At 40.1% G+C, this 10,771-nt stretch overlaps 1 long non-coding RNA gene across 1 annotated transcript in view; it reads left to right on the top strand.

The window, feature by feature from the left end:
* The first annotated feature begins 57 nt into the window (after window positions 1-57).
* LOC145530539 (uncharacterized) overlaps window positions 58-10,771 on the top strand; it is a 48,901-nt gene continuing 38,187 nt past the window's right edge. The window contains exon 1 of the long non-coding RNA XR_014071877.1: window positions 58-150. This is a non-coding gene — a long non-coding RNA (uncharacterized LOC145530539). The remainder of the gene's footprint in view (window positions 151-10,771) is intronic.

Genomic DNA, 10,771 nt, shown 5'->3' with positions numbered 1-10,771 from the left:
AGGCAATTCTAAGAACTCTTGTGGCTTTGATGATAATCTGTGTCTTTCTTCAGCTCTGACTCTTCCAAACCCGGCTGTGTTTTTAACTATCTGAAGCAGGGAACCCCAACCCCCGGGGCCACAGACCAATACAGGGTCCCGTAACAGGAGGTGAGTCACGTGGCGGAGCCGCTTACTCATATTCATAGCCACTCCCTATTGTTGCCATTACCACCTAAGCGTCCCTTCTGGTCAGATGAGAAGCAGGACTAGATTCTCCTGGGAGCTAGAACTCGACTATGAGTTGCATGGGCGAAGGATCTAGGTTGCTCCATTCCTAATGAGAATCCAATGCCTGCGGATCTGAGGGGGAACCGAGGCAATGATGCTCACCCTGGGGAGGGGCTGCAAGTCCAGATTATCAATAGCAGAGAGGATTGATGGCACAGAGACTATAATAAATCAATTGCTTGCAGGCTCATATCAAAAGTCTATCAGTGAAGGGCAAGTGGTATAGTTATTTCATTGTATATTACAATGTAATAATAATAGAAATACAGTGCTCAATAAATGTAATGAGTTAGAATCATCCCAAAACCATACCCCCAGCCCTATCTGTGAAAAAACTGTTTTCCATGAAACCAATTCCTGGTGGCAAAAAGGTTGGGCATGGCTGATCTACAGGCATCTTGTCTTGGGGGCCCCTAAGTGCCTCAGATTCATTGTAACTGAAAATTTGGATACTACTGAGCAACATCTGTTCTTTTTCCCCCCGCCCTCTTTTAGTTAAGGAAGTCATTATCTATCCACTATAAACCCTTCTCTCTCACCCATCACATCAATAGGACACTAAGTACCATTCCATCACATTGTCTCAGCAATGCTCCCAGGCACACCCTTGTCTCCATTCACCACTCCCACTGCCTCAAACTAGGTCACAGCATCTCTTGTCCTAATGATGGCAACAGTTTTTCTCTCACTGACTTTTCCCTTCCCCAGTTAATTTTCTGCAGCCACCATCAGAACTTTTTTTTTTTCCTTCTGAAAAATGAAGTGAGTACTGTCTCTGGATAAAAATGTCTACCTATTTCCTCCTGCTGCTTACTGGATGAAATCCAAATTCTTAATGCTTAAGCACCGTCATGATTGGAACATCATCTTTCTTTTCAGCTCCTCTTCTGCTATACCTTGTGTGCTCAGTTGTGTCAGACTCTTTTGTAACCCTGGGGACTGTAGCCCACTAGTCTCCTCTGTTCATGGGGTTTCCCAGGCAAGAATACCGGAGTGGGTTGCCGTTTCCTCCTCCAGAGGATCCTCCAGACCCAGGGATCGAACTTGCATCTCCTACATTGGCAGGTGGATTCTTTACCACTGTGCTACCTGGGAAGCCCCCATCCCACACTTGATCTTAGCCAAAAGATCAAGAAGCAACACCATATTCTGCCTCATCACTCACCAGCATGACCTGCTCACCATCCTCCAGGGACACTGGGCTGGCATGTCTGTGCCTTGGCCTGTATCGTTCTCTCTTTTTTAACTTGATGGTAGCCTTAGAGTCCAGAATTTGTAAACCACTTCTTTGATAACAAGCTCTTAGAGGGCAGGGATGGGAGTTAGGTTAGTATATTATCATGATCAATCACACCTTAACAATAGGCGGATGACATGGTTAGATAGATAATTATTGCTGGAGGGAAGTGTTGGCTAAATCACACTTCAGGCTTTATGAGGAAGAAAAAGCAAAGAAGGGAATTTCAATGCAAAGTAAAGTAAGTTGGCTTGGAAGCCTCAAGTGTAGATGTGTTCTCTTCTGTGTCAAGGAAAACACAGGGAAACAGGTGTGTGAAATGCACATGATTGGCCAAAGAGCGAACTTGGATAGGAAACCAAAGAGGAACGAGATGGACCAGAAAAGAGGCTGTCAGTCAGTGAGGACGTAGAAGCTGATCCCAGGCACACCTAGGCTGTTACAGAAGCTGGCATCTCTCTCCACACCCCAGTAGCAGCAATCTAGGCCACAATTTACATTTTACATTTGTGTTAGTGCTTAGTATTGGGTAGTGGAAGTGGTCGGTAGATTAGAGAGAAACAGACCGAGCAGCAGTAGAAGAACAGGCAGGCATGCAAAATGGGCAACAAAGGGCAGATAGAAGTATTTGCTTCGGCTTTAAACCAACGTGTGTGTAATTAACAGCTCCAATTCATGATTTAATTTCCCCAACATATTACTCTTTATTGCAAACCCTTCATGGAACATTGTCATTTGGCTGTGAATCAGAAAGATGCTTCAAGACGGGCCTGACACAGTTTCCTTCAGTTGCTTGGGACTAAATTTGGTGCTTTTGACAGACAGCACCTGGATTGCAAAGCTTGAATGCCCTCCTCACCTCAGGAGTAGGTGTACGGAGGAATTTAGCTGAACAACACTGTGTGTTCTTGTTATTGTGACACTGCCTAGGGATTAGCAAGTGCACTTTGGGAATTGTGACTTTTGTCCCATTCAATTATTCGTCTCTCTACCAAGACCACCCACAATTGCTAATTAGCACACATTGTAAAGAGATTCATGCTAAATGGATACCTTGATTTGCCTTCTTTCTCCCCTTCCTGGTTCAGAATTTCATATGGTAACGGCTTCCAGAGTCTTCTAAGGAAACTAGATGTGAAACAGAAACAAAAGCTAAATTCTCCATTTCTCAAAGGGAAAACAAAAATCACACACATACACAGCAACCCCACTGGCCAAAAAAAAAAAAACACTGAATTTCTTTAACTCTATGGATTTGGTGGTATAGAATGTGATACAGGCTGAGAGAGAACATACCTTGTAGACAGAGGGGAGAATGAAAATACTGGGATATTGTGAAATTCATTGAATATTCTTAAATTTTCATGATAAGGTGTGACAGGTTCAGCTTCAATAATCATCTCCAAAGTACATATGAGCAAAAGAAGAAAAATTGGTCACAAGGAAATATGAATTATTTAAAAGATGACTCCACTCACACAAAAAGGAAATTAACAGCATACGGTTCTCTTAATAATTCAAACAAAATTCTCTACTTTCCCTTAATCAATTGTATGTTTTAAATAAAGTATTTTTCTTCTGGAAATATTCCAGTAATTTCTTCAACTGTCCACTCTGTGTACACACAGGCAGAAAGTACACATTCGAGAATGTTCTATAATTAATTTTAAGTGAAAGAACAATGTGCTGACAAGTAAAGTAGGGAGCCCATTATCTGAACAATTGGAACCTCACTTACAAATGTGGGTAAACTCTTTTTTCCCTCTTCTTAAACACACATATATCGTGCAAACAGAAAAAGATATTTCCATTTGCAAAAGGGCTTTTTCGTTTTGTACATCTGCAGACACAAAAAAAGCCATACTCAACCACAAATTAGATCAGGGAGCTAAAACAAGCTCATATTATAACAGGCCACAGGTCTGTGAAAAATATACTGTCTTTGGGGGTTGGAATTTTTTTTATAGTAAAGCAAAGGAAAAGTCATTTTATGATAAAATATCATACCATCTGTTCTTGCATGTAAGAAAATTTGGCTGAACTGATCCAATTTACAGCAAGTTAAAATGGGTAGGTCTGAAATCCTTTCACCCTCAACCTTCAGTGTTTCAGTGTGTGTAAGAAAAATACAGTTGGGAGAAGAAGAGAAAATATAGTAATTCTATTTTAAATTACTGGCCCAGTTCCTACACTTTGTGGCATGTACCTGGTATGTTTGGGAAAAAAACTCATATACTTGCATGCTTCTAGAAAGAATCACCTTTCATCTCCAGTTAAGTAGGTACCCCAGCCAAATGGTACATGAATGCCTTAATTTTAATCTAGGAAGGAGGTTTGAACTGGAAATACTTAAAACCACAACTTTGAAATGGCATAGGGTTGTCTAAAATCCTACATTTCTGTGGTTATAAAATTGAGTAATGCTTTTAAGATTGTATGAAATTAACAGTTTTATTTTGCATAAGACATATGTTGATTCTTGACTCTCCCCAGCTTTTAGTTCTATTTAGTTCTTGAAAGGTACCATATATATGAAATCTACACTGTATTTATCAATGTATTTTGATGTTTTGTTGAATGTTCTCCAGTTCAAAAAAGTAGTAATATCCATGAATATATTACTTTTATATTAAATCCAGTATATATCAATGGTAGAAAAAAAATCTAAACAGATAATTAAAACATTTGTTGGAGGAGAATAAAATAATGATGATGAGTCTATAGAGATCTAAGAAAAAATATATAACTTTAGCTCTATCTCTTTTTCTCCCCCTCTTCAGTTCAGTAAGTCAGTTCAGTCACTCAGTCATGTCCGACTCTTTGTGACCCCATGAATCTCAGCACACCAGGCCTCCCTGTCCATTACCAACTCCCGGAGTTTACCCAAACTCATGCCCATTGAATCGGTGATGCCATCCAGCCATCTCATCCTCTGTTGTCCCCTCTCCTTCTGCCCCCAATCCTTCCCAGCATCAGGGTCTTTTCCAAGGAGTCAACTCTTCACATGAGGTGGCCAAAGTATTGGAGTTTCAGCTTCAACATCAGTCCTTCTAATGAACACCCAGGACTGATCTCCTTTAGGATGGACTGGTTGGATCTCCTTGCAGTCCAAGGGACTCTCAAGAGTCTTCTCCAACACCACAGTTCAAAAGCATCAATTCTTCTGCGCTCAGCTTTCTTTATAGTCCAACTCTCACATCCATATATGACTACTGGAAAAACCATAGCCTTGACTAGATGGACCTTTGTTGACAAAGTAATGTCTCTGCTTTGTAATATTCTATCTAGTCTGGTCATAACTTTTCTTCCAAGGAGTAAGTGTCTTTTAATTTCATGGCTGCAATCACCATCAGCAGTGATTTTTGGAGCCCCCCAAAATAAAATTCTTTCACTGTTTACACTGCTTCCCCATCTATTTGCCATGAAGTGATGGGACCGGATGTCGTGATCTTAGTTTTCTGAATGTTGAGTTTTAAGCCAACTTTTTCACTCTCCTCTTTCACTTTCATCAAGGGGCTCTTTATTTCTTCTTCACTTTCTGCCATAAGGGTGGTGTCATCTGCATATCTGAGGTTATTGATATTTCTTAGAGGATTGTATTATGATATTTAGCTATGAAAGAAACCTCAACTTTGAAAAGTCATCTAAAATGTAAGATTTGGCTTATATTTTAAGTAGATACCCCTTCATTCTCACATAACCACATATCTACTATAACTTTTCAGTATAACTGCCTGCCAAATTTTACTAAAGTTTTTAGCTTCTTAGGGTCTTGGAATAATCCTATATTGAAACCTACACCAAATGCTTTGGTTCAAGGCATTAAGATAGCTGATAATGCTGATCACCCTCCCAAGGTCAAGGATCTAATTTTCAAAGCTAGAAAACTTAGTTTTACCCTCCTCCTAACGCAAGATGGGACAAACCAGACAGAACACCTACTCACAATTTTACAGTAGGTGGGTTGTCATGTTGTAGATGAAACTTCATGCAAAAAAGCAAAGGGAAGTGGGAATATCATTTTGGTGTTGGGATAATATGAAAGACAGTGTGAATAATTTAGATTTGAATTATCTGGTTGGGCCTTAGTGCCAGTTAACGGGATATATTATCATATGACAGAACATTTACGGTGAACAAAGAGAAGCAGAGTTAAGATACCTGAAGGATTCATTTACAAACTCAGTTAATAATGCTTTCAGTCCTAATTACTGAGTTTGGCTATCTAAATAGTTGATCTATTTGCTGTATAATTATACAACTGCTCAATTCTCCACTCTGAGTTGTTGAGAAGATTCAATGAAATAGTATACTTAAAGAATTTAGTAGTTTTTTCTCTACATGTTTACCTCTTTCCCACTTCACTAAATTCTCACTACTGCAACCCACCAGTGTGGGTGGGCAGCTCTCCTGTTGGAAAAACAAAACAGAACTGTGTCACAATATTTTTCAAATCAGTGCCATTTTATTTTATGCAAGTTACACTATAACTAATTTGGTAACAAGACAACTCAACTGGTAGAGCTACAAGCCAGGACTACATCTGGAAAACCAAAGCAGAAGAACGAGTTCCTTCCAGGAGTATCGGTGAGTTAAAATATTTGGAACAGAATTGAACAAAGGGGATAACATTGTGAGGATGCATTATATGTGCTGTCTTATTTAATCCTCACAAGAATCCTGTAAGATTAAATGAACAGTGTTATAGAAGATCCTAAGTTTCAGTGAGACAAAATAATATGCCCGAAGTTTCGTAACAGTTAAATGGAAGAAATAAGACACGAACCCAGGTTTTTCTTGCCCCAAGCCTTTGTTCTTTCCAGTCCACCATTTCTCCTTCAGACGCACTGTCATTCACCTACTGGGCATAGTAGTCATGTATGAATGTGAAGGTTGGACTATAAAAGAAAGGTGAATGCCAAAGAATTGATGCTTTTGAACTGTGGTGTTGGAGAAGACTCTTGAGAGTCCCTTGGACTGCAAGGAGATCCAACCAGTCCATCCTAAAGGAGATCAGTCCTGGGTGTTCATTAGAAGGACTGATGCTGAAACTGAAACTCCAGTACTTTGGCCACCTGATGCGAAGAACTGACTCATTTGAAAAGACCCTGATGCTGGGAAAAACTGAAGGCAGGAGGAGAAGGGGACAATAGAGGATGAGATAGTTGGATGGCATCACCGACTCAATGGACATGAGTTTGAGTAAACTCCGGAAGTTGGTGATGGACAGGGAGGCCTGGTGTGCTGCAGTCCATGGGGTCGCAAAGAGTTGGACATGGCTGAGTGACGGAACTGAACTAACTGAAGGGTCAGAAAAGTGTATTAAATGTCTACAGTCATTCTTATCAACTACATCGCTTTGACCAAGTCCCCCATCTTTGCTAATCTTGGTTTCATCAGTTCAGTTCAGTCGCTCAGTCATGTGCGACTCTTTGCGATCCCATGAATCGCAGCACACCAGGCCTCCCTGTCCATCACCAACTCCTGGAGTTTACCCAAACCCATGTCCATCGAGTCGGTTATGCCATCCAACCATTTCATCCTTTGCCGTCCCCTTCTCCTCCTCCCCCCAATCCTTCCCAGCATTAGGGTCTTTTCCAATGAGTCAACTCTTCGCACAAGGTGGCCAAAGTATTGGAGTTTCAGCTTCAACATCAGTCCTTCCAGTGTACACCCAGGAGTGATCTCCTTTAGGATGGACTGGTTGGATCTCCTTGCAGTCCAAGGGACTCTCCAACACCACAGTTCAAAAGCATCAGTTCTGCTGTGCTCAGGTTTCCTTATAGTCCAACTCTCACATCCATACATGACTACTGGAAAAACCATAGCCTTGACTAGACGGACCTTTGTTGGCAAAGTAATGTCTCTGCTTTTAAATATGCCATCTAGGTTGGTCATAACCTTCCTTCCAAGGAGTAAGCGTCTTTTAATTTCATGGCTGCATCAGCAAAATAAAACCAGCTTGGTCTACCAGGCTTGTGATGAGAACCAAATGAGAGGGTCTATATGAAGTTCTTTGAAACATCAAATAAGAAAGCACTGTACAAATACATGAGGATTATTAGCACTTGTCTGTTCTATTCCTGTTGCCAGGCAAAATCCTTGGCCACTTGCCCTGACCACAACATCCTCAACACAGGCATGGTGCAGGGTAGAAACCGGAAACAGGCCACTTTCACATTATTTTAAAATTTGCTATGAAATTCTGCCAAAACTTTATAAATACCAGCCAGGGCAATGGGGGTGTTGTACCACATTCTTTCCACCTCATGAGCCATTGTTTTCTCTTCTGAGCTAATAAGTTAAAATGCACTGAGTTGCAGTTGCTTAGATGGGTCAGCTTGTGAAATGCCTGCTATGTAATGCTTGATTCTAGCCAATTATCTTCAGTTCCTCTCTTTTATTAGTGTTAAATCTGAATTACAAGGGGAAGGGTGGGAGTGGAGTGTGGACCAGGCTCCAAAACCTTTAAGACAGTGAATTCATTTGTATTATTTTATGATTCCTCTTTATAAATATCATTGGTTTTAGACCACTGCTGAAATTTTCGACTACTCCAAACCTATCCTTCCCTCTCTTTTTGCTTTAAATTTGTTTCCTAGAATCTGAAGATGAACTTTTCTGTTGCAAAGTTTGAAGGAAAAAAAAAAAATACTCACAACAATCTAAAGCTTGTAGTTAACAAAATAAACTGCAGATAAAACCCCTGAAGGTCTTGGCAGCAAATGTTTCCCACTAAAATGGGACTCTGCACTCCTAGTCTGAAACAAATTAGGAAGGAGGGGGAAAAAAATCAACAGCTCTGGGGTGAAACTGGGGTTGGTGCTGCCTCATCATTTTTTAACCAAAAATAAAACAAGCAAATTTTGTTTAACGGCAGGTCAAAAAAAAAAAAAAAAAAAGAATTAAAAACTCCCGCATCTGTTCAGTGTAATTACTAACAGAGTGCAGTCTTACCAGCTGCAGGGTTCATGGATAAATGGAGAGAACCATAATTTTCTCTCCCTGGGGTTAAACCTCCAAACTTTGAGACTGTGCCTCTATAGCATGCTTCTAATATATCATGAGAAGCCAAGTTAGAATGTTTTTAGAATATATCTCTATTCTTTTCTTACCAGAATGAAATAATCATGTGTAAATACAAAACTTCAAGTTCTGGACGAAAACGAAAAAACAGTATTATTTCTCCAACATCTTCCATCCTGATCCTCCGTGCTTTCTCTAATGATGGGTCCCCTGGTTTTGTCACCAAGAGATGGGTGAAACTGGCTATACCTTAGACTTGTCGGTTGTTGCTAGCTTTCCCCAAATGCTCTCATTTTGCTACAACCAGGGAAAGTTTTTTCCTAGTTGTTGTTCAGTCACTAAGTTGGGTCTGACTCTTTGCGACCCCATGGACTGCAGCACAACAGGCTCCCCTGTCCTTACAGGCTCCCCTGTCCTTCGGTATTTCCTGGAGTTGTCTCAAATTCATGTCCATTGAGCTGCTGATGCTATCTAACCATCTCATCTTCTGCCGCCCTCTTTTCCTTTTGTCTTCAATCTTTCCCAGCATCAAGGTCTTGTCCAATGAGTCTGTATCAAGAAGCCAAAGTATTGGAGCTTCAACTTTAGCATCAGTCCCTCCAACGAATATTCAGGGTTGACTTTCCCTAGTGCTTTTCCCTTAATTTTCAAACCCAAGTGTACATTAAGGGAAATTTGGCCCATGTTTTCTGATTCATTTAAGCTTAGTTCATTGAACTTTTTTTAAACAAAAGATTTTTAGCATCCAAAAACCCAAGGGAAGGTTTTTTAAAAGCATATTTAAGCCCTTATTTTATTAACATAAGGATTTCAGATTTGAGCTGAAAGGAAATGGAATTTGTGCTTAAAAGTCCCAATTTGGGATTGGAGTTGAACTCATCAAGTTCATGTGAGGTCTAAAAGAAAAGTAGAAAACTTTATTGTTTTTCACCTCTCTCTAGGTTTTTCTTAATAAGTAATTTCACCTTGTCATCAGGGTGGAAACATAGATTAATACAAGGGGGTAAGTATTCATTTCATATAATGTGAATGGTAGGCTGGAAATGTGGAATAACAGAAGCTGTCAAAAACTCTTACGAGTATATACAAGATCTGCTTAACCATCTCACTATCTTTACACTTGACCCAGACAGAAGGATGTAGATTCATGAAAAAGACAGCTCACTAGTAGCTGGACAGAGGCGAATCAAATAGAGGCTCCTCCTGGCTCCTCTGAGCCAGAAGAAATTCACGGACGGTCCAACCCTGGGCACACCATGTTCACCCCTCTTTGAAGATGCAAGAGGGTATTTTAGGAGCTTAAATCAAAGTCATCTTCTCCATAGCAATGAGAAGAATATTTCTAGTTCTCCACTTTTTGTATCATCATTGCAACAAACCCTACTGAGAAAAAATCAACCATGTTTTACTTGTTCATCTTCTCCATTTAGGAAATGATTAAAACTCAAGCCTGGAATGTTGGTGGCAATTATGTATAAACAGAGATTTGGATTGTACCTGTGTAGACCAGTTGGGCTTCCCAGGTGGTGCTAGTGGTAATGAACCCACCTGCCAACGCAGGAGGCATAAGAGATCTGCATTCAATCCCTGGGTTGGGAAAATCCCCTGGAGGAGGTCATGGCAACCCACGCCAGTACTCTTGCCTGGAGAATCCCATGGACAGAGGAACCTGGTGGGCTACAGTCCATAGGGTCACACAGAGTTGGACATGACTGAAGCAGCTTAGTATGCATGCAAACCAATTAAAAAATATTGAACAGTACGCTCAGTTTCACCAATTAGAGTAAGGAAAATCATTCAATAGCCTTGAGGGTTTTTTAAATTAATTATTTTTTAAAAAATTAAATTTATTTTTTAATTGGAAGAAAATTGCTTTACAATGTTGTGTTGGTTTCTGCCATTCAGCAGTGTGAATAGCCTTGAGTTTTCATTGGCCACCAGTAGATGTCTTGTAATAATTTCTGCCTCCAGCCATGCATTGCAGTGTTGAGAGCTGAATGCATCAGAGTGAAAGGTCACAGTTCTTAACCAGGATCCATGATTTGGACAAGGTGTTATAAGAATTTCCCATTTTTTGCCAAGTTTTGTGTTATCTATCAAATAACACCTACGTGGGCTGTTGCAAAATTAAATGAGTTAATAGATGGTGTTGGATTCAATATCTGGCATAAGTAAGGAGGCAGTAAACACTGCTACCATATTTTATTCAATTTCAAGATCTTCTTACATTTTAATATT

The sequence above is a fragment of the Giraffa tippelskirchi genome, chromosome 12 (assembly GCF_054371585.1).
Source record: "Giraffa tippelskirchi isolate mGirTip1 chromosome 12, T2T-mGirTip1v1.2.pri, whole genome shotgun sequence".
NCBI classification, from domain to species: Eukaryota; Metazoa; Chordata; class Mammalia; order Artiodactyla; family Giraffidae; genus Giraffa; species Giraffa tippelskirchi.
This window is presented reverse-complemented; position numbering and strand designations above follow the sequence as displayed.